Here is a 22,093-nt window from a genome sequence, read left to right as displayed (position 1 = left end):
TATCCCGATTCAGAACTGTACGGCCGTCGAATGGAAACTTTTGATCGCCTCTATATTAATTTTTAAGAAGAGGAATTAGGGATTGGAATAATTTATCAAGGAAAATGTTCGATAAATTTCCAATTTACGAAGTACGTCCAGAAAGTAAGTTCCGTTTGGTAATAAAACTAAATTGTGTACAGATACAGAAAAATTATTTATTGCACAAAATTCTACAACTCTTAAACTACTTTTCCACATAACTGTCGAAATTTTGCAGGCATTTGTCATAGCGGGGCACAAGTCTGTGTCTTCAAGCAGTTGGAAACATTTTCTTTCAGCTCTTCGTCACTGTTGAAGTGTTGACCGCCAAGGATGTAAGAACAGATGAAAGTCGCTAGGAGCGAGGTCAGGGCTGTACGGAGGATGGTCAAACACGTCCCAGTCAAATCCCTGTAGGAGGTTTTTCGTCACATTTGCAGTGTGTGGTCGTGCGTTGTCGTGAAGGAAAACAACACCTTTTGACAGCAATCCTCGGCGCTTATTCTGTATTGCGCAGCGCAATTTCCTAAGTGTCTCGCAATAAACATCTGCTTTCATTGTTTGACCACGCGGTAAGTAATCAATGAGTAAGATGCCTTTGCAGTCCCAGAACACTGTGCACATCATTTTTCGAGGTGTCAAGATTTGTTTCGGCTTAACCGTTGCTGGGGATGAAGTGTGCCTCCATTCCATTGATTGCCGCTTACTTTGAGGGGTGTCGTAAGAAACCCAAGTTTCATCTCCTGTGACTATCTGTGTCAGAAATTCTTCGCCGCCTTCATTATAACGGGTCAGAAACTGAAGTGCACTACCCATCCGTTTTGTTTTGTGTTGCTCAGTAAGAATCTTTGGTACCCAACGTGAGCAAAGTTTACGAAATTTCAGTTTTTTGGTAACAATTTCATGAATTAGTGATCGTGAGATTTGGAGGAATTCCATAGCGAGAGCACTAATTGTAAACTTGCGGTTTTCCCGGATCTTGTCATCAATCGCGTGAACCAGTTCTTCTGTAACCAAAGATGGACGCCCACTTCTTTCTTCATCGTGCACGTCACTACGTCCTTCATTGAACTGTCGGACCCACCTTCTCACCATTGATTCACTCATCGCATTTTGTCCGTAAACTTCGCAAATGTGCCGATAAATTTCAATTGGTTTCACTTTCCTAGCATTCAGAAAACGAATAACAGATCTGATTTCACAAGCGGCGGGATTTTCAATCCACACCGACATTGTAAACAAGCACAACAAAGCGTACGTGGCTGACAGCGATCTCAAAATGACACACGCTTCTTCTCCTTGATACAGAGCGTCTACCGTGCATGTGCGGAACTGCGATCGCAGCGCTGCAGCGGAGATAAATTGAAACGGAACTTACTTTCTGGACTTGCCTCGTATTTGAAATCGCTCGCAGGTGCTGAGTGCTTGCAGCGCCATATTTTCGCCTGGCGGAGGGAATCGGAACTAATCATTTGTTTTGCATCATTCGGGAGCGCACTGCTTGATTAGCGTACGTACGTCCTTTCAGATTCCTAGGTACAATCATTGCAACCCGTGCTGTACCACTTCGAACACCGTCAGTTTAATTACAACCACCCGATATTATGAAGCTTGACACGTCCTCTGTAAAGTAATGTTTACGTTTCCTTGTTTAGTCATTCTCTGTGCTCTGTGACGTTTTTTGGAAACCTAATAGTAAAAGAGAGCAGTGCAGAGTGTGTTTAATTAACTGTTGTCCGGCTGCATGGCTAATTGGTTACCGTGCTGGCCTTTGGTCACAGGGATCCCGGGTTCGATTCCCGTCAGGATCGGGAATTTTAACCATCATTGGTTAATCTCGCTGGCACGGGGGCTGGGTGTATGTGTCGTCTTCATCATCATTTCATCCTCATGAAATGGGCGTCAAATCAAAAGACCTGCACCTGGCGAGCCCAACTTGTCCTCGCACACTCCCGGCACTAAAAGCGATACGTCATTTCATTTCAATTATTGTTCTTTCTACCAGCCGTTCGTATTATTACATTCATTCTACTGAAGTATGAAGAGGAATGTGTATTAGAAAGCTATTGAAGTGCGTGCGTCATTTACTGCGTAATAAGCTAGGTAACTCATTAACCCATTTTCTCTAGGATTCATGTCCGGCTCCATGGCTAAATGGTTAGCGTGCTGGCCTTTGGCCACAGGAGCCCCCGGGTTCGATTCCCGGCAGGGTCGGGAATTTTAACCATAATTGGTTAATTCCGCTGGCAGTGGGGCTGGATGTATGTGTCGTCTTCATCATCATTTCATTCTCATCACGACGCGCAGGTCGCCTACGGGTGTCAAATCAAAAGACCTGCATCTGGCGAGCCGAACTTGTCCTCGGGCACTCCCGGCACTAAAAGCCATACGCCATTTTTTTCTAGGATTCATAGAAAAAAGCATAAATTTGTAGAACGTACTGGTCGTTATCAGTCGCCGTCCGTAGCTTCGTTCAAAGATCGGCAGTCACTTTTAGGTTTATAATTTCAGTGTCTTCAACCTTCGTTAAATACGAGAGGAAGAAGAAGAAGAAAGAGAAGAAGAAGAAGAAGAAGAAGAAGAAGAAGAAATATTTCGAGGAAATAGGTCAGATGAGCGCATAAACGAGACCTTTCCAGAAGCAGCATCGTGACTTTTGGAACTTTCCGAGTTGTTAAATGGACAACTGGTGCAAAGTGGTCGGTTGAACGTCGTGCTCGGATCAATGGAAAACTGAGTAAACGCCAGAATGTGTAATGAAACTTATCGTGGTTATTAGTTGGCCGATTAGCGAATAAATAAATAAATAAATAAATAAATAAATAAATAAATAAATAAATAAATAAATAAATAAATAAATAAATAAAATTAATTAATTAATAATATTACCAAGCGAGTTAACCATTCGTTTAGGGGTGCACAGCTGCGAGCTTGCATTCGGGAGATGGTGGGTTTGAACTCCACTGACGGCAGCACTGAAGATGGTTTTCCGTGGTTTCCCAGGCAAATGCTGCGGCTGTACCTTAATTAAGGCCACGGCCACTTCCTTCTCACTCTTAGCCCTTTCCTATGACAAAAAATAATTACGCATTTCTGCAATTACGAGCCAATGAGAAGAATTTATATAAATGCCTAAATTACTAATGTGTATGATGCACCAGTTAAACGATGGCATGTCACCTAAATCTGGAACCTGAAAAAAGAAACATCCAGCATATTCATCTGTTCCGAAATCGGACTCAGGAAATACAGTATGGTCATCGTATCTCTACTGCGAACATTGTACGGGCGTATCGACTGAGTACAAATCCCTCGTGTGTTCTCCGATCTTACGTAAGATCCTTTCACTAAGCCATCGGCCAGCTGACACAGATCTATTAATTAATAGCGTTCATTCAAAGCATGTACTTCTTTATGATGTAAATGTATTCAGATCGAAAGATACACACAAAGGACAGACGCTGAGTTGAGAGCCGAGGGCATAAAGCCTCACTCTAAGCAGTCGATGTAGTAACATCGACTACGCAAGATGAATGGTTGGCAAATTTGTTATCATTTGTGCGAACTACTTGTGTTTAACAGCCATACTGAATAAGGGTTACGTGTTCTAGTATTTAAGGGGCCATCAGCATCTTGGCCAACTGAGCATTGTGCACTTGTCTGAGTCATCAGTCCATAGAATGGTTTGATGAAGCTCTCCATGCCACCTTATCCTGCAGCTAATCTATTTTTATTCCACGCGTAGCAGGGGGGAGAGGTGATACTCCCACGTGGCGCGTCCCACGTGGCGGATAGGGGTTCCTAACCGGCTTGCCAGCGGACTTGAGGGAAATAAAATACCTCTCGCGGACCAAACACACAATCCCCCTGTGGGTGGGGGACGCAGACGATGAATTCACCCACGGTATCCTCTGTCTGTCGTAAGAGGCGACTAAAAGGGGCGACCAAGGGATGATCAAATTAGAACCATGAAACTACTTGTGATTAGTACACCACGCGGGGAACACCATGGGTCGCTTTTACTTGCGCGTAGTACTACTATGTTGGGTACCAAATGGGTTTGTAATTAGTAGCAAACGAGGGCTCGACGGCTTTTACAGTATCTGTGATTACTAGCACTGTATGAGGGAACCCATGGTCCTGGCTTGCCTACGATTAGTACCCACTATATGAGGAACACCACGGTATAGTACGAGTCCCTGTGGTTAGTACCCTTATGTGATGAACACCATAGATTCTCGTTGCCTGTAAATAGCGGCGCAATGTGCGGAACAGCGTAGGTCTGTAAAACATGTGCGAATTTCATTACCTGTGAGTAGTACCATCATGTGTGGAATGCCGCGAGTCTACGCTACTTTTGATTAATACCGCAACATAACAAGTTCCCTTGTGAGGGGCCGCTGACTTGGATTTTGGACCCCTTTCGACTACAAGTATTATCGATTCAGTATTGTGCTATAGAAGCAGTCCCTTGGTCAGTAATACGATTGTTCTACGCCAATTTCTGTGCATATGAGGCACTATGGGTCAGATCCACTGATCGTTTTAAATTCATATCCATCCATCCATTCATTGTTCGTCCTCACGTTTTGAATTGTGGTCAGTGGATGTTTTTGGGCTTTTAATTTGTCATTTCATTTCGTCTCATTTCGTACCATTAGGGGCCGATGACCTAGATGTTAGGCCCCTTTAAACAACAAGCATCATTATCATCATCAATCTTTTTATTTCTACGCAACTACATTCGACATCCTCTAATCTGCTTGTCATATTCATACGTTGGTTTACCGCTACCGTTCTTACCGCCTACACTTGTCTCAAAAACTAACTGAACACGTCCCGGGTATCTTAAGAAGTGTTGCTATTATTCTATCACTTCTTCTTGTCAAAATTCGCTAAATCATTCTCCTTTGTTTATATGTTTTACGTCATTCACTGTCAATGGCAAATCATCATTTATATAGTATATGTAAAGAAAAATAAAGTTTCACTGATCGGGGATAGCTGTACAACAAATATGTAAGCTCATTTTATCCTAGTGTGAAAATGACTATCTATTTCATGCAGTTTCCGTACGGTACCCCTTGTTCTAGAGCAGCTGTCCCTTGTGGATTTTCTCTCTCTTAATTCGATTCGGTGTCTCTTCAATCGTGTTTCGACCTACCTGGTCGCACCTTCAGCATTCTTCTGTAACACCACATTTCAAAACATACTACTCTCTCTCTTTTTCAGCGATAAAAATAAATATAACTTAGTTATTGTCCATATTTTTCACTTCCACACAATGCCAAGTTTCAGATGAAAGTCTTCAAAAACATCCTTCTAATCCTATATCAATGTTCGAAGTGAGCAAAGGTTTTTCTTAAAAAAAGGCTTTCCTTGCTTGTGATAGTCTGCATTTTATGTGCTCCTTATTTCTGCCTTTATTAGTTATTCTACTAGTCATTTACGTCCTCTAAAATTCCATTGCCTATTAGGCAATGCCTGATGCAATGGGTGGCTATATTTCTAGATAATAGAACTCAATAATTAGAGTAGATGACGCATTATCTGATCCTGGGTTATGTGAACGAATGTGTTCCATGAAATGTCACGGTATTATTTGTCCCAAATGGAAGATGATAACAATTACTAAAATAAAGTCTAAAGTCTGAGGTATATTAAGAAATAATACGAAATATTTTATTTATTAGAATACGTACTTTACTGCCTTACAACTACTTTTTCTGCTACGTCGCAGCGCTTCCGTAAGTGTTTTGTTTGTCTAACACTGTTGTGTGTGATGTCTTTGCTCACTGAAGTTGTTTGGGAAGGAAGCAGCCGTGCCCTTAATTAACGTACAGCCGAAGCATTTGCCGTGTAATAAAATGGAAAACCATGGAAAATCATCGAAAACCATCTTCAGCGTTGCCGACTGTGGGGTTCGAACCCACTATATACCGAATGCAAGCTCACAGCTGCGCCTCAACTTAATACACGGACAACTTGCTCGGTGAGGCGACTAGAAGAAGCCCAAGGGGCCCCTAACTTGGGAGGGTCGGTTGGTGACCACGGGGCCCATAGCTGAATTTTGGCATTGCTTCCACTTACGTGTATAAGGTTCCTCACTTTCATCTGTCCTATCCGACCTCCCTTATGTTTTTTTCCAACCCTGCCGGTATTGGACCATTCGAGGCCTAGGGAGTTTTCATTTTCACGCCTTTCGTGGCCCTTGTCTTTCTTTATCCGATACCTTCATTATTCGAAGTGTGGGATCTCCTCCGTTTCTCCTGATTAGTGTTAACAGAGGATGGCTGCCCAGTTGCACTTCCTCTTAAAACAAGAATCACCACCACCACGCACACAGGGAAGGGATGGGAAGTCTTGTATTTAACGACCCTATCCCCACACTACGGGAAGATGTGTCAACGTTTCCTTGAACAACGGAGTTTCTTGTATTTCTAGCAAACTACTAGATAAAATAAAACACGACAAGGAACACTTGAGTGAAAAATGAAATAATGAACAAGCGAAAATAATCTGAATACATAATAATATGACGTAACTTTGGTGTACGTTGTAATTCCAAAGTCCTCTGTATTATTCTAAGCCGTTGCCATGGTAATAAGCTGTGCAGTAAACTATTTACAATCTTCTTGATGTGGCTTTGTTTGTCGTAAAAAATCCATGGCGTTAATTTTTCATGGCCTCCTAAACATTTACGGCTTTGTCAAAACATTACGACTTTGATTTTAAATGTTTGATGCCAATTTTTAAAAATTACAGTAGTTTGCAAAAACTGAACAACATACTAATAGAAATGTCGTTTTGTCTTGAATAATAATAATAATAATAATAATAATAATAATAATAATAATAATAATAATAATAATAATGTCCGGCTCTGTAGCGCAGTGGTTAGTGCGATTAGTTGCCACCCCCGGGGTCTCGGGTTCGATTCCCGGCTCTGCCACGGAATTTGAAACGTGATACGAGGACCGGAACGGAGTCCATTCAGCCTCGGGATTTCAACTGAGTAGAGGGGGTTGGATTCCCATTTCCGGCATCCTCGAGGTGGTTTTCCGCGGTTTCCCACTTCTCCTCCACCAAATACCGGGATAGTACCTAATATAAGGCCACAACCGCTTCCTTCTGTCTTCCTTGTCTATCCCTTCCAATCTTCCCATCCCCTCACAAGACTCCTGTTCAGCATAGCAGGTGAGGCCGCCTGTGCGAGGTACTTTTCCTCCTTCCCAGTTGTATCCCACCGACCTAAAATCTCACGCTCTAGGACATTGCCCTTCAGGCGGTAGAGGTGGTATCCCTTGCTCAGTCCGAGGTAAAAACCAACCCTGGACGCCGAACGGATTAAGAAAGAAACATAATAATAATAATAATAATAATAATAATAATAATAATAATAATAATAATAATAATAATAACAGTCTTAGAAAAATATATGGTCCCACACATGTACATGATATACGGATTAAAAGACAAGCTACCGGACGAGTTGGCTGTGCGGTTAAGAGCGCGCAGCTGTGAGCTTGCATCCGGGAGATAGTGGGTTCGAACCCCATTGTCGGCAGCCCTGAAGATGGTTTTCCGTGGTTTCCCATTTTCACACCAAGCAAATGCCGGGGCTGTACCTTAATTACGGGCACGGCCGCTTCCTTCCCATTCCTACGCTTTTCCTATCCAATCTTCGCCATAAGACCTATCTGTGTCGGTGAGATGTAAAAGAAATAACTAAAAGACAAACTACAGATTTGTACACAGCAACAGGTAAGTTTACTGATGCCGTACGTAGGAGACTCGAAATTCTATGTTCATATCTGTAGAGTGGACAATAATAGATTTATTCAAAAAACCATTAACTATAATTAATTCACAGAAGGTCAATATCAACTGGTTAGAAGAAATTAAGCAGAATTTACAACAAACAAACGCTACAGACGATAACAAAAAAAATCGTAGTCTTTGGGATTCTGGTTGCAAATCACACAATCGTCCACTGGAAAACAGTGGGCAAAAGAACGGAAAAAAAATGAATTCGTGAAAAGATTTTAGACGAAGAGGAATAAGAAGAAGAAGAAGAAGAAGAAGGCGAAGTCGTCAGACAAAAGCAGAAAGTTCGAATGGCTTCTTTAATTGCTCATAACGAAGAAATAATAATAATAACCTTCCCCTTCTAGCACTTTTCCCACGCCTTGTGGAGTCGCGGGTGCAAAACTCACTCACTCTCTCTCTCTCTATCTATCTGTCTCTCTCTCTCTCTCTCTCTCACACACACACACACTTATTTATTTATTTATTTATTTATTTATTTATTTATTTATTTATTTATTTATTTATTTATTTATTTATTTATTTATTTATTTATTTATTTGGCTCTGTTTTACGACTGGATGCCCTTCCTGACACCAACCCTATATGGAGGGATGTAAATCACTATTGCGTGTTTCTGTGGTGGTTGGTAGTGTAGTGCGTTGTCTGAACAAGAAAAGGAGAGTGTTGCGTCAAACACAAACACCTAGTCCTCGAGCCAGAAGAATGAATCACAAGCGATTAAAATCCCCTTCTCGGCCGGGAATCGAATCCGGAACCCTATGAACAGAAGGCCTCAACACCGACTATTCAGCCAAAGATTCGGACTTAATAATAATAATAATAATAATAATAATAATAATAATAATAATAATAATAATAATAAATGGCGGATGGCTTCCGCGAAGGTGTGGTGCAGATCTCTTGAGGTTACGCCCGTAGGCGACCAGCGCGTCTCTGAGGATGGGGACGTACCTAAGAGAGAGAGAGACAGACAGACACACATACACACACACACACACATACAGAGAGACAGACAGACAGACACACACACACACAAAGAGTTTTAGAATTTGCTTTACGTCGCACCGACTTAGGTACGTCTTATGGCGACGATGGGACAGGAAAGACCTAGAAATGGGAAGGAAGCGTCCGTGGCCTTAATTAAGGTACAACCCCAGCATTTGCCTGGTGTGAAAATGGGAAACGACGGAAAACCATCTTCAGGGCTGCCGACAATGAGGTTCGAACCCACTATCTCCCGGAAGCAAGCTCACAGCTGCGCGACCCTAACCGCACGGTCAATTCGCCCGGCCACACACAGAGTGAAAGGAATTAACTAATGAAAGTTTCAATTTCCGACCCGGCCGTAAATCGCACCCGAGACCCGTTGGGCCAAAGGCCTAAATGCTAACCAGTTAGCCATGGATCTGCACGGATATTACGCACTAGCTGTGGGGAAAGAGAACTGTATCTATCGAGAAGATATTTAAGATGCTATGCATTAGGCTACATGTGGCGCAACAGAACGAGATGTGTTGAGAGGATATTTTTAAGTCCTACGCATCACCTGTGGTGCAACTTAAATGTGTCTGCCGAGAACATATGGAAGGCGCTACGCATTACTTGAGTTGAATTGTGTCTGCATTTTATTACGACCACTTTGAAGGTGCAATGTATTACATGTGGTGAAACAATAATTTTATTGGTTTTACATCCCACTAAGTACTTCTTTCCATGTTTTTCTGAAATGCCAAGTTGCCGGAATCTTGTCCCGCATGACGATAGTAAATCTACCGACACGGAGATGACATATTTGAACACCTTCAAATACCTACCATCGGACTGAGCCAGAATCAAATCTACTAACTTGGGCTCAGAAAGCCAGCACCTTAACCGTCTGAGCCACAGGGCCCAGGTTAGTGGTGTAATATGCCGGCACTTAACAGAGAAAATTTTGGAGGTGCTACACAAACACCTGTGGTGTTAACTCCACGTTATTGAGAATCATTTGAATGTGTTAAGGGAAAACAGAACTGTATTTTATCCCCAAGCATGTGAAGGTGCTACGTATTTACCTGCGGTGAAATATTGAGGAGATTTTTGGAGAAGATCGTACGATCGTACAAAAATGTTGCAAAGTTTGGCCTGGGAAGGCTTGGAAGAAAGAAGACGAGTGGTGTCTTTAAAAGTAGGAAATATCACAATATGAAAATAAAGTTGGAATTCAAGAGGACAAATATTCTTTTATAGGAAATCATTTAAGAAAAGGCTACGAAAACAACATATAGGGTACCTGCCATCTGGGCGACTGCCCTAAATACAGATCAGTATTGACTGACTGATCGAATTATATTAAACATTCGTCACGTGATTTCGTAATTTATTACAAATGAATGTATGTTGGGTATTCAGCCCGAAGGCTGATTTGATCCTCTGCAGCTCCACCAACAGCTGTCATAGATAGCCTAAGCGTCACTGAAGAGGCATACTAGGGAAATGAGGAGTGAGGTAGTTTCCCGTTGCGTTCCTCACTGAGCCAGAAGTTGCTATTACATATCAGTCTGCCAAGCCCACTGAAATATATGCAGCAACCGACCCTATGAGCGATATTTTCACACAATTCATAACGGGGACTAACTGCGTAAAGAACGGTATTACTAGAATCGCTCATACCTCAGTCACTTTCATATTGTCAAAGCCAAGGAAGAGACTGAGACGGCTCAATGAAAGTAACAAATTTATTCTAGCCCATACCAGAGGACATAGTGCAAATGAGTGTATAAAGGTGATGATAGGCAATTAAAAAACTATTGTTACCATGTGTTTGTGAGATGAGGTCAAGCACAAAGGCACGTTCAACACATGTCTGTATTAACAACTAACAGTGGACATAACTGATATTATTACAATGACTTACTCACCTGAACACACACACACTACTCTCGGTATATGCTGGAAGACTGGGCGTGCACTGAACTATGTGACCACTTGTTCACTTGGAGTGATAAGTGTAAGATCCAGGTCGCCGAGAGAAGCCAGCAAGAGTGTGTCTGCCTGCCAGCTAACCAACCAGCCACGCACATCAGAAATGCAGGCATCACGTGGTACAGTATGGGAGTGCGACATAGCGCGTGCTAGTCTAAGCTTTTCTCCGTCACATAGGATAACTGTGGATAAGTTAGGACATGCAGACTTGCCTTACGAGTGTAATAAATCAAGAATGAACGCACACATAGCTTACTGAAATCTTAAACATCGTGTATTAGTAAAATAACATTGTAGAATACTTAAAACTTCCAGTTTTCGGGAGATAACGCCGCCAGACTCAGCGATACTTTCATTTTAATCATTTATTGCTGCTTTGTTAAAGAGGTAAAAGAATGCCCGGTTTGATTCCTCGTCAGGAAGATGGTGATGTGATTTATTATTTTAGGAGACAACAAAACTGAGCAACCATCCTCTACTAGTCCTAGAATTACCTAGCTATTTTCTGTAAGAGAAAGTACACCAGTCTGTTTTGAGACATATTTTGTTGTCTTCTTTCTATCCTTCTTTCTTCCTTTCTTTCTTTCTTTCTTAATCGGTTTACCATCCAGGGTAAGTTTTTCCTTCGGACTCAGCGAGGGATCCAACCTCTATTGCCTCAAGGGCAGTGTCTTGGAGCGTAAGACATTTGGTCGGAGGTACAACAATACCTCGCCCAGGCGGCCTCACCTGCTCCGCTGAACAGGGTCCTGGTGGAGGGATGGGGAAGGAATAAACAAGGAAGAGGGAACGAAGTGGCCGTGGCCTTAATTTAGGTACCATCCTGGCATTTGCCTGGGGAAGAAGTTAGGAAACCACGGAAAACCACTTTGAGGACGGCTGAATCGAATCGAATCCACCTCTACTCAGTTGACCTGACGTTAAGTGGACCCCGTTCTAGTCCTCGTACCACTTTACAAATTTCGTGGCAGAGACGGGAATCGAACCCCGGCCTCCACACTAACCACTACACCACACAGGAAGACTACTTATCACAGTTTAATGAACATGTCATACCTAACCTAACGCATAACAACTTTGTTGTTTGAGAGTGAAAGTTGGATGGACTCTGGGTATCTTATTCATAACCATTAGTTAGATGTAACAGATATAAATGTAGAGAGATTAATGAGAGGTACAAATAGATGGGAGGAATGGCAGCAGACTAATCGGAATGAGGATATAAAGGCTAAGTTAGGAATGAATTCGTTGGATGAAGCTGTACGCATAAACCGGTTTCGGTGATGGGATCATGTGAGAAAACTAATGAAGGGTAAGAGATGTGCAGGGAGACAAAAGCGACGATGTTACTACTGAAACGTTTTTATTCGGTCCCTGAAGGGGACAACGGGCCTCCTAGACGGTGACGCCGCCTCTCAGGTCAGGAGATTTATGGTGGTGATGGAGATGTAGTGAGATGTAGTGTAGATGGTGGTGATTGATGGTAGAGTGAGTTCTTGGTTCAGTGTACTTACAGGGGTTAGACAAGGTTGTAATATTTCACCCTTGTTGTTCGTAGTTTACATGGATCATCTGCTGAAAGGTATAAAGTGGCAGGGAGGGATTCAGTTAGGTGGAAATGTAGTAAGCAGTCTGGCCTATGCTGATGACTTGGTCTTAACGGCAGATTGTGCCGAAAGCCTGCTGTCTAATATCTTGGAACTTGAAAATAGGTGCAATGAGTATGGTATGAAAATTAGCCTCTCGCAGACTAAATTGATGTCAGTAGGTAAGAAATTCAACAGAATTGAATGTCAGATTGGTGATACAAACCTGGAACAGGTCGATAATTTCAAGTATTTAGGATGTGTGTTCTCCCAGGATGGTAATATAGTAAGTGAGATTGAATTAAGGTGCAGTAAGGCTAATGCAGTGAGTTCGCAGTTGCGATCAGCAGTATTCTGTAAGAAGGAAATCAACTCCCAGACGAAACTATCTTTACATCGGTCTGTTTTCAGACCAACTTTGCTTTACGGGAGCGAAAGCTGGGTGGACTCAGGATATCTTATTCATAAGTTAGAAGTAACACACATGGAAGTAGCGAGAATGATTGCTGGTACAAACAGGTGGGAGCTATACCAGGAGGGTACTCGGAATGAGGAGATAAATATTAAGTTAGAGATGAACTCGATGAGTGAAGCTGTACGCATAAACCGGCTTCGGTGGTGGGGTCATGTGAGGCGAATGGAGGAAGATAGGTCACCTAAAAAGATAATGAACTTTTTATGGAAGTTAAGAGAAGTAGAGGGAGACCAAGACGACGATGGTTAGACTCAGTTTCTAACGATTTAAAGATAAGAGGTATAGAACTAAATGAGGCCACAGCACAAGTTACAAACAGATGATTGTGGCGACGTTTAGTAAATTCACAGAGGCTTGCAGACTGAACGCTGAAAGGCATAACGGTCTATTAATGATGTATGTATGTATGTATGTATGTATGTATGTATGTATGTATGTATGTATGTATGCGGATGTATGGAGAAGGTGAGAGCGTTGACGGCCTGGCCTACACTAGGAACTGCCCCGGCATCCGCCTTACTGCAGGAGAATGGAAAACCATTCTCAGGAGAGCCGACACCGGGAACCAGCCTCTCCCCGCTACCACCCCTCCTCTGCTCGGTTAATTGGTCGGAATGCAGAGTGCACCAGCCGTGGCCACTTGTAGGTTGGTTGAAGATTTTTCTTTTTATTTAAGACGTGTGGCATTAAAAGAGGCGACAGAGTTACTTAAAAAATAGATGATTGTCGAGGTGTTTCGTTCATTCATACATGCTCGCAGACTGAACGTGGAAGGATATTGTGGCGGCATCAGGAAGAATGAACTCGCCCCACATACAGAACGCACCCTTGTGCACGATGCAACATTTAATCAGGGTATAGCTTGCTAAACTAGCGTCATTCGGCTGCGTGGAGTGAGCATGAGCATCACGCCTGTTTGTGTCTTGCTGGTGTAATCAGTGTAACCTATCTCACATGCAAAGGTGTACTAAAACTGTGTGTGGTGTAAATAAATCTTATTATCCATGAGGGCTGGTTTATTTATGAACGATGTGGAGCTGCCTACAACCAAGACTCCATAATATCAAAGTAAATGTGACCCGTTGCACGAAAAGGGAGCAAAGTCGCCAATGGAAATGGTGTAAAAAACGGTATGTCTATGTTTTGACTTCTTGCCCCTACCATGGGTTTTCTTAACAAACTAACGCAACAGTTCGAGTTTTCATGAAAACTTTCTACAATTGGTAAGAAAATTAGCGTAAACTGTAATTGCGCTTTTTGAAAATACACTTTTCTTAGAAGCAACACTCAATAATAATTAAAAGTAATGCACCCAGAAGCATGAAGCATCTTATGGCAATTTTAGAAGCATAAAAACCTACATACATACATACATACATACATACATACATACATACATACATACATACATACATACATACATACATACATACATTATCATTATAAGACTGTTATGCCATTCAGCGTTCAGTCTGCAAGCCTCTGTGAATTTACCAAACGTCGCCACAATCCTCGATTTGCAACTAGTCTCGTGGCCTCATTTAGTTCTATACATCTTATCTTTAAATTGTTAGAAACCGAGTCTAACCATCCTCGTCTTGGTCTACCTCTACTTCTCTTACCCTCCATAACAGACTCCATTATTCTCCTAGGTAACCTATCCTCATCCATTCGCTTCACATGACCCCACCACCGAACCCGGTTTATGCGTACAGCTTCATCCATCGAGTTCATCCTAAATTAGCCTTTATCTCTTCATTCCGAGTACCCTCCTGCCATTGTTCCACCTGTTTGTACCAGCATTCATTGTTGTTACTTTCATGTCTGTTACTTCTAACTTATGAATAAGATATCCTGAGTCCACCCAGCTTTCGCTCATGTAAAGCAAAGTTGGTCTGAAAACAGACCGATGTAAAGATAGTTTCGTCTGGGAGCTGACTTCCTTCTTACAGAATACTGTTGATCGCAACTGCGAGCTCACTGCATTAGCTTTGCGACACCTTGATTCAATCTCACTTACTATATTACCTTCCTGGGAGAACACACAACCTAAATACTTGAAATTATCGACCTGTTCTAACTTTGTATCACCAATCTGACATTCAATTCTGTTGAATTTCTTACCTACTGACATCAATTTAGTCTAAGAAAGGCTAATTTTCATGCCATACTCATTGCACCTATTTTCAAGTTCCAAGATATTAGACTGCAGGCTTTTGGCACAATCTGCCATTAAGACCAAGTCGTCAGCATAGGCCAGACTGCTTACTACATTTCCACCTGAGTTCCTCCCTGCCACTTTATACCTTTCAGCAGATGATCCATGTAAACTACGAACAGCAAAGGTGAAAGATTACAACCTTGTCTAACCCCTGTGAGTACCCTGAACCAAGAACTCATTCTACCATCAATTCTCACTGAAGCCCAATTGTCAACATAAATGCCTTTGATTGATTTTAATAATCTACCTTTAATTCCATAGTCCCCCAGTATGGCGAACATCTTTTCCCTCGCTACCCTATCATATGCTTTCTCTAGATCTACGAAACATAAACACAACTGCCTATTCCTCTCGTAGCATTTTTCAATTATCTGGCGCATACTGAAAATCTGATCCTGACAGCCCCTCTGTGGTCTGAAACCACACTGGTTTTCATCCAACTTCATCTCAACGACTGATCGCACCCTCCCTTCCAAGATGCCAGTGAATACCTTGCCTGGTATACTAATCAATGAGATACCTCGATAGTTGTTGCAATCCTTCCTGTTCCCTTGCTTATAGATAGGTGCAGTTACTGCTTTTGTCCAATCTCAAGGTTCCTTACCAACAGTCCATGCTAATCTTATTACCCTATGAAGCCATTTCATCCCTGCCTTCCCACTATACTTCACCATTTCAGGTCTAATTTCATCTATTCCTGCTTTATGACAATGGAGTTTATTTACCATCCTTTCCGCTTCCTCAAGCGTAATTTCACCAACATCACTTTCCTCCTCCCCATGAGCTTGGCTGTTTGCAACACCACCAGGATGATTTCCTTTTACATTGAGAAGATGTTCAAAATATTCTCTCCACCTCTCCAGTGATTCCCTGGGGTCTATTATGAGTTCACCTAAATTACTCAAAACACTGTTAATTTCCTTTTTTCCCTCCCTTCCTAAGATTCTTTATTACTGTCCAGAAAGGTTTCCCTGCTGCTTGACCTAGCCTTTCCAGGTTATTACCAAAATCTTCCCACGACTTCGTTTTGGATTCAACAACCATTTGTTTCGCTCTGTTTCCTTCATCTACGTACAAATCCCTGTCTGCCTCGGCCCTTGTTTGGAGCTATTTCTGATAAGCCTTTTTTTTTTTTTTTTTTTTTTTTTTTTTTTTTTTTTTTTTTTTTTTTTTTTTTTACAGGCTGCTCTCACTTCATCATTCCACCAAGATGTTCGCCTTTTCCCATCTTTACACACAGTTGTTCCTAGGCATTCCCTTGCTGTTTCTACTACAGCACCCCTGTATGCCACCCATTCACTTTCTATATCCTGGACCTGCTTACTGTCCACTGTTCGAAACTTCTCACTAATCATATCCAGGTACTTCTGTCTTATTTCCTCGTCCTGGAGATTTTCTACCCTTATTCGCTTGCAGTCAGATTTCACTTTCTCTAGGGTCAGTCGTGCTGCAATAGCACTTTCTGACCCAGTGAGGAAAGCAATGGCAAACTACCTCGCTCCTCGTCTTGCCTAGTACGCCTCATTTTGGTGCTGCCATTGGTTTTTGCGGTTTCCTTATAACCGCATAACCTTTGGTTTTACTATTTGAGGATCCAACCAGCCTCTGGGCTGATGACCTAACAGACAGACAGACCCTAGGTCTAGCGATACTTAGTTCACTACGCATCAGATAGTGGTCTGCATCATCGAAAAATCCCCGGAACACTCGTACATTCCTAACAGATTTCCTGAATTCGAAGTCGGTTAAGATATAGTATATTATGGATCTGGTACCCCTAGCCTCCCATGTGTAGCGGTGAATAGGTTTATGCTTGAAAAATGTATTCGTAACAGCTAAACCCATACTAGCACAGAAGTCCAGCAAACGCTTCCCATTCCCATTAGCTTCCATATCTTCCCCACATTTACCAATCACCCTTTCGTATCCTTCAGTTCTATTCCCAACTCTCGTATTGAAATCGCCCATTAGCACTATTCTATCCTTGCTGTTGACCCTGACCACGATGTCACTCAATGCTTCATAAAACTTGTCAACTTCATCCTCATCTGCACCTTCACATGATGAATACACGGACACAATTCTTGTCCTAATTCCTCCAACTGACAAATCTACCCACATCATTCGCTCATTTACGTGCCTAACAGAAACTATGTTGCGTGCAATGGTATTCCTGATAAAGAGCCCTACCCCAGACTCTGTCCTTCCCTTTCTAACACCCCGCAAAAAACCTTAATTTAAAAAATCCGACTTAAGGTCCATTTCCGCGCAATGAAGATGTAGGCTATATGTACAGTGACATGCCAAAAATCACGGCATGTAAGTCTAGTATCGTGTAATCCCTCCTCTAGCTCGTCCAAGTGCATCACTCGTCGAGGCATCGACTCCACAATTGGAAGAAGTACCTGTGGATAGATTCTGACCGATGCAGTTTGGGCAGCTACCCACAGCTTCCTGATGTTTGTAGGTGCAAGGTGTTTGGTGAGAATGGATCGCTTCACCACGTCTCATAAATGCATGACAGGGTTCATATCAGGCGAACGAAGTGGCTACAGCAATCATCGTAACTCTCCAGAACGCTCCTTGAACAAATTCTGGACAACATTGGCCCGGTGACAAGGTGCATATCTCGTCGTTGTAGGAGTACATGAAGTCCAATTGGCGTGTCAGTGTATGTTCATATTATTAGGTGCTCAAGCGACCGTCAGCCTTGACTAAGCCACCTCGGGGGACCTCCCAGCCTGCCTGAGTACATGCCGCGACCCTTTCGCTGTTGTTCCCTTCGTCTAGTTTCTCCACGCGATTTCTGGAAGCTGCAACGGGAATGTTCCATCTCTAGGCGAACCACATCATAGAGCTAGGTGGTGGTTGTTCCCGAGTATCCAGTGAGAAGCTCGACTGACGAAGGCGTACGGCACAAAAGACTGGGCAAAAGTTCAGTTACTGCACCACTATTTCAGCGCAGACATCTACGCGCGATTGCACTGTTATTTGTTTCTTTCTCGCCGACGTCTCGCTGTGGACGTGATCGAACAGTGCACAATGCTGCCAGCTTTTGAATTTACGAACTTGTGACGGCTAGTGTCAAAGCCATTGGTCTAGATTGGTTAGGTTAGGTTAGGTTAGTGACAAAACCATTGAACAGGGACGGTGAGAGTAGCGCATTTAAAACATTGAAGTAGTTTATCATGCCTGATAGTGACAAAGCTATTGGTCTGTATTGTACATTGTTTCGTTACATATTGCATTTATTTGTGTATTTATTGTGCGTGGGTTGGTAACAATGCGTTTGACAGGACAGGGAACTGCCCGCTACACTGCTCTCTGTGGCTGTCGATTGAAGCCAACGGCCACGCCCCCCATGGTTAGCAAAACATGGCAATTCTTACGTTGTGGATACAAACTAAGATATTTTCTCGGGAGTAGCGAAACTTCGAATCGCTCAATTAAGTACAATCGTTTTCAAAATAACATGGCGATTAACGGTAACAAAATTTTCTGGCAAACAGACTTATTAATGCCTTTTTACTGCGCTCTAAGGAAGCGTTTCTTATGTCACGGCAGCCTTAAATCTACTCTCTCGCTAGTTGACTATCGGTACTGTAAACCGAGTATATTAAAAACAGGAGATGCAAATCTTCACCAGAAATCAGTAAAGATAAGGTAAGGTAAGGGTTATTCTGCCCGAAGGCAGGTTCGAACGTCCGCAGCGCGTGGCAACCCATCCAACTCCTGACCACGCCCAATGTTGCTTAACTTCGGAGATCTCACGGAGTCCGGTGTTTCAACACGGCTACGGCCGTTAGCTAAAGATAAAGAGTAGGCTATTAATAAGGGCATACCGCAATCTGAATGCTTTAGGGGAATGCGCAATAAATTCCCAAACTGGGCATAGCAACATTATTTCCTATATATTTTGGAGTGGTGGCGGTGGTGATTATTGTTTTAATAGGACATACAACCACCAAGTAAACCATCCAAACCACACTCCGAAGGTACAACTTAATACACGTTTTTATGTTGTTTTTTTAAATGGCTTCACATTGCTTATCAAAAATCCTAAAGTTCTTCATGCTTCAGCGACCACCTTCTGTACCTGAGGAGTGAAGGTCAGCTCCCGGTCTAATAATAGTCCGAGTTGTTTCCATTCTGTCACGCCTCTCAGGTCATCGCACCCTAACTTATAACTGTGGATGCTTTGCTTCGGGTGAATAACATACACACACATTTTGGAACGTTTATAGATATATAGTGGAACCTTGATATCTTCAATAAACTCGGAAGATAAATTTTATTTCGAGTCATTGAATTTTCGAGATACAGAGAATACCGTTTTTGAGCATGTATAGCACATAATCTAGATATATAAAGTAACTTGTCCTGACTGACTGACTGACTGACTGACTGACTGACTGACTGGCTGACTGACTGACTGACTGACTGACTGATTCATCATCGCCGAGCCAAAACTACTGGACATAAAGAAATTAAATTTTGAGGATATATTCATATTAACATGTAGGTGCTCGCTAAGAGAGGATTTTTGGATATTCCATCGCTAAGGGTGTAAAAAGGGGGGTGAAATGTTAAAATGAGTGTATCTATATCTCAAAACTTTAAAAGTTTACAGATGTAAAAATTGGTATTTAGAATCTTCTTTTAAAATAAGGAAACACGTATTTTTTTGTTTGCGGAAAATCCAAATAGGAGGGGTTAAAAAGGGGTTGAATGCCTTTAATGAGGATACTTATATCTCAGAAACTGAAAATATTATAGATCTAAAGATTGGAATTTGGGATCTCCTTTAAAAATAAAGAAACATGTATTTTTTGTTTATGGAAACTCCAATTAATGGGGGAGTGAAAAGGGGTGAGTTTTTAAAATGAGTGTATTTATATCTCAAAATTTTGAAAGTTTACAGATGTAAAAAATTGGTATTTAGAATCTCCTTTGAAAATAAAGAAACATGTATTTTTTCGGAAAATCCCAATAGGAAGGGTGAAAAAGGGTGAAAAAGGGGTTGAACGCCTTAATTGAGGATACATATGTCTCAGAAACAGAAGATATTACAGACCTGGAAATTGGTATTTGGGATCTCCTTTAAAAATAAAGAAACATAGGTGATTTGTTTTTGGAAACTCCACTTAAGGGGGAACTAAAAAGGGGGTTAAATTTTAAAACGAGCATTTCTACAGTATATATATATAAAACGTTAAGCATTCAATTATAAATTTCATTATACTGTAATACCGTAGCGAAGCACGGGTATCTTGCTAGTTGAATCATATGTATCTACGGGCTTATATTAAATACAATATCTTAAACAGTATTTAAAAATATGCAAACAATTTTACGTCATCACTTTAATTATAACCCTTATCATAGTAACTATTTAGAAGATAGGATACAATAGTGAAACAAGAAACATACCTCCGTTAACACCTTCTGTTTGTTGCTGTTAAACTTTCCTCCCTTCATGTTTAACTTCACGTCAATACCACACCGCCGAGATCGTAAATTAAGCTTGTAATCCGCGATTTCGGGGGTTGCTTTCGTACGTAACCGGTAATTAATTCACACCCAAGAAACAGCGAGGTTTTGCCGATTTTCCGATTACTTTTTTTTCCTAGTGGTTTTACGTCGCACCGACACAGACAGGTCTTATGGCGACGATGAGATAGGAAAGGGCTAAGAGCTGAAAGGAAACGGCCGTGACCTAAATTAAGGTACAACCCCATCATTTGCCTGGTGTGAAAATGGGAAAACAGGGCTGCCGACAGTGGGATCCGAATCCACTATCCCCCGGATGCAAGCTCCCAGCATCACTGCAACCTTTTCCTGTTCACTGTTCCTCACAAATCACAAATGCCGTATTGCAAAGTTAATGTTGCACAAAATTCGAGTTACAGATATTTAAGTTACTTCGAGATACTGAAAATTCGAGTAATGGAAGTTCGAGATATCGAGGTTCGACTGTAATTTATTTTCTATCGTCCAATCCATTATGTTATTCATGTCCAACAACGAGGTGCAGAGGTTTTGTGTACTGTGCATCGGTCCGACTCGGCTCGGTTCGGATCAGCGTTTTATCTCGGGGAAACTCGGCTAAGCTCGGATGGTGCAGCGCTGCAGAGCGCGTGAGGACGGGAGAGACAGGCGGAGCGAACGAGACAGGCATAGGGAAAGAGAGAAACAGAGCATTTGCTCAAAATCGAGGAAAGGTGGGGGTGGGTTGTTGAGAGTTGTTGAGAAAAGCCGAGATACATCAGGTTGAGAGTTACGGCTTGGTGGTTCCTGATTTCATAATCCAAATTACCCCATAACAATTTATCAAATTGCCCCGCGCGGCGACATGAAAACATTGGAACGTAGTACAACAACAAACCAATAAAATGTCCCACTATCTGCCATGGCGACAGATAACGTATGCAGCAATCATAAGTAGGTTACGTTAGCTTCATTGCTCTTACGTGGATTTCATAAAAGCTTGAGGCAACAAAAGGTAATCTTATAAACTACAGAAAGAAGAAGCTTTCGCTACTTACCATGGTTAATGTAAATACGTCCACAGACTTTTAGATTCACAGATTTTCCTAGGGATTCAATGGATATGTTAAGCACACTACCTTCGTACCTACTAAACTTACATTGACAAAATGATGTTTCTAATTTTACTAAAATTATCGCAAACGCTTACCATTATACATTTTTTTTTTCGGTGTACCTTATTTCAGGGCCTCTCAAACGCTACAAATCTCACGCGTGCAAAACGAGGTTCAGAGGTTCTGTGTACTGTGCATCGGTCCAACTCGGCCCAGTGCGATCCAGCTTTTTATCTCGGGGAAACTCGGCTACGCTCCGCTCAACTCGGCTCGGATGGTGCAGCGCTGCAGAGCGCGTGAGGAAGGGAGAGACAGGCGGAGCGAACGAGACGGGCATAGGGAAAGGGAGAAACAGAGCATGTGCTCAAAATCGAGGAAAGGGGGGTCTGCATTT

The 22,093-nt window shown here is 42.1% G+C and overlaps 2 protein-coding genes across 2 annotated transcripts in view; both read right to left on the bottom strand.

Annotated features, from left to right (window-relative positions):
* LOC136885239 (E3 ubiquitin-protein ligase siah-1) overlaps positions 1–10,783 on the bottom strand; it is a 33,874-nt gene extending 23,091 nt beyond the window's left edge. Inside the window, exon 1 of the mRNA XM_067157711.2 lies at positions 10,752–10,783. The gene's annotated coding sequence lies outside the window, so the exon portion shown is untranslated. The remainder of the gene's footprint in view (positions 1–10,751) is intronic.
* LOC136885238 (adenylyl cyclase 78C) overlaps positions 1–22,093 on the bottom strand; it is a 1,041,122-nt gene that overhangs the window by 466,682 nt on the left and 552,347 nt on the right. The window lies entirely within an intron of this gene.

Source organism: Anabrus simplex, chromosome 14, assembly GCF_040414725.1.
Source record: "Anabrus simplex isolate iqAnaSimp1 chromosome 14, ASM4041472v1, whole genome shotgun sequence".
NCBI classification, from domain to species: Eukaryota; Metazoa; Arthropoda; class Insecta; order Orthoptera; family Tettigoniidae; genus Anabrus; species Anabrus simplex.
The sequence above is the reverse complement of the archived record's forward strand: the minus strand, read 5'-3'. Positions and strand labels throughout refer to the sequence as shown.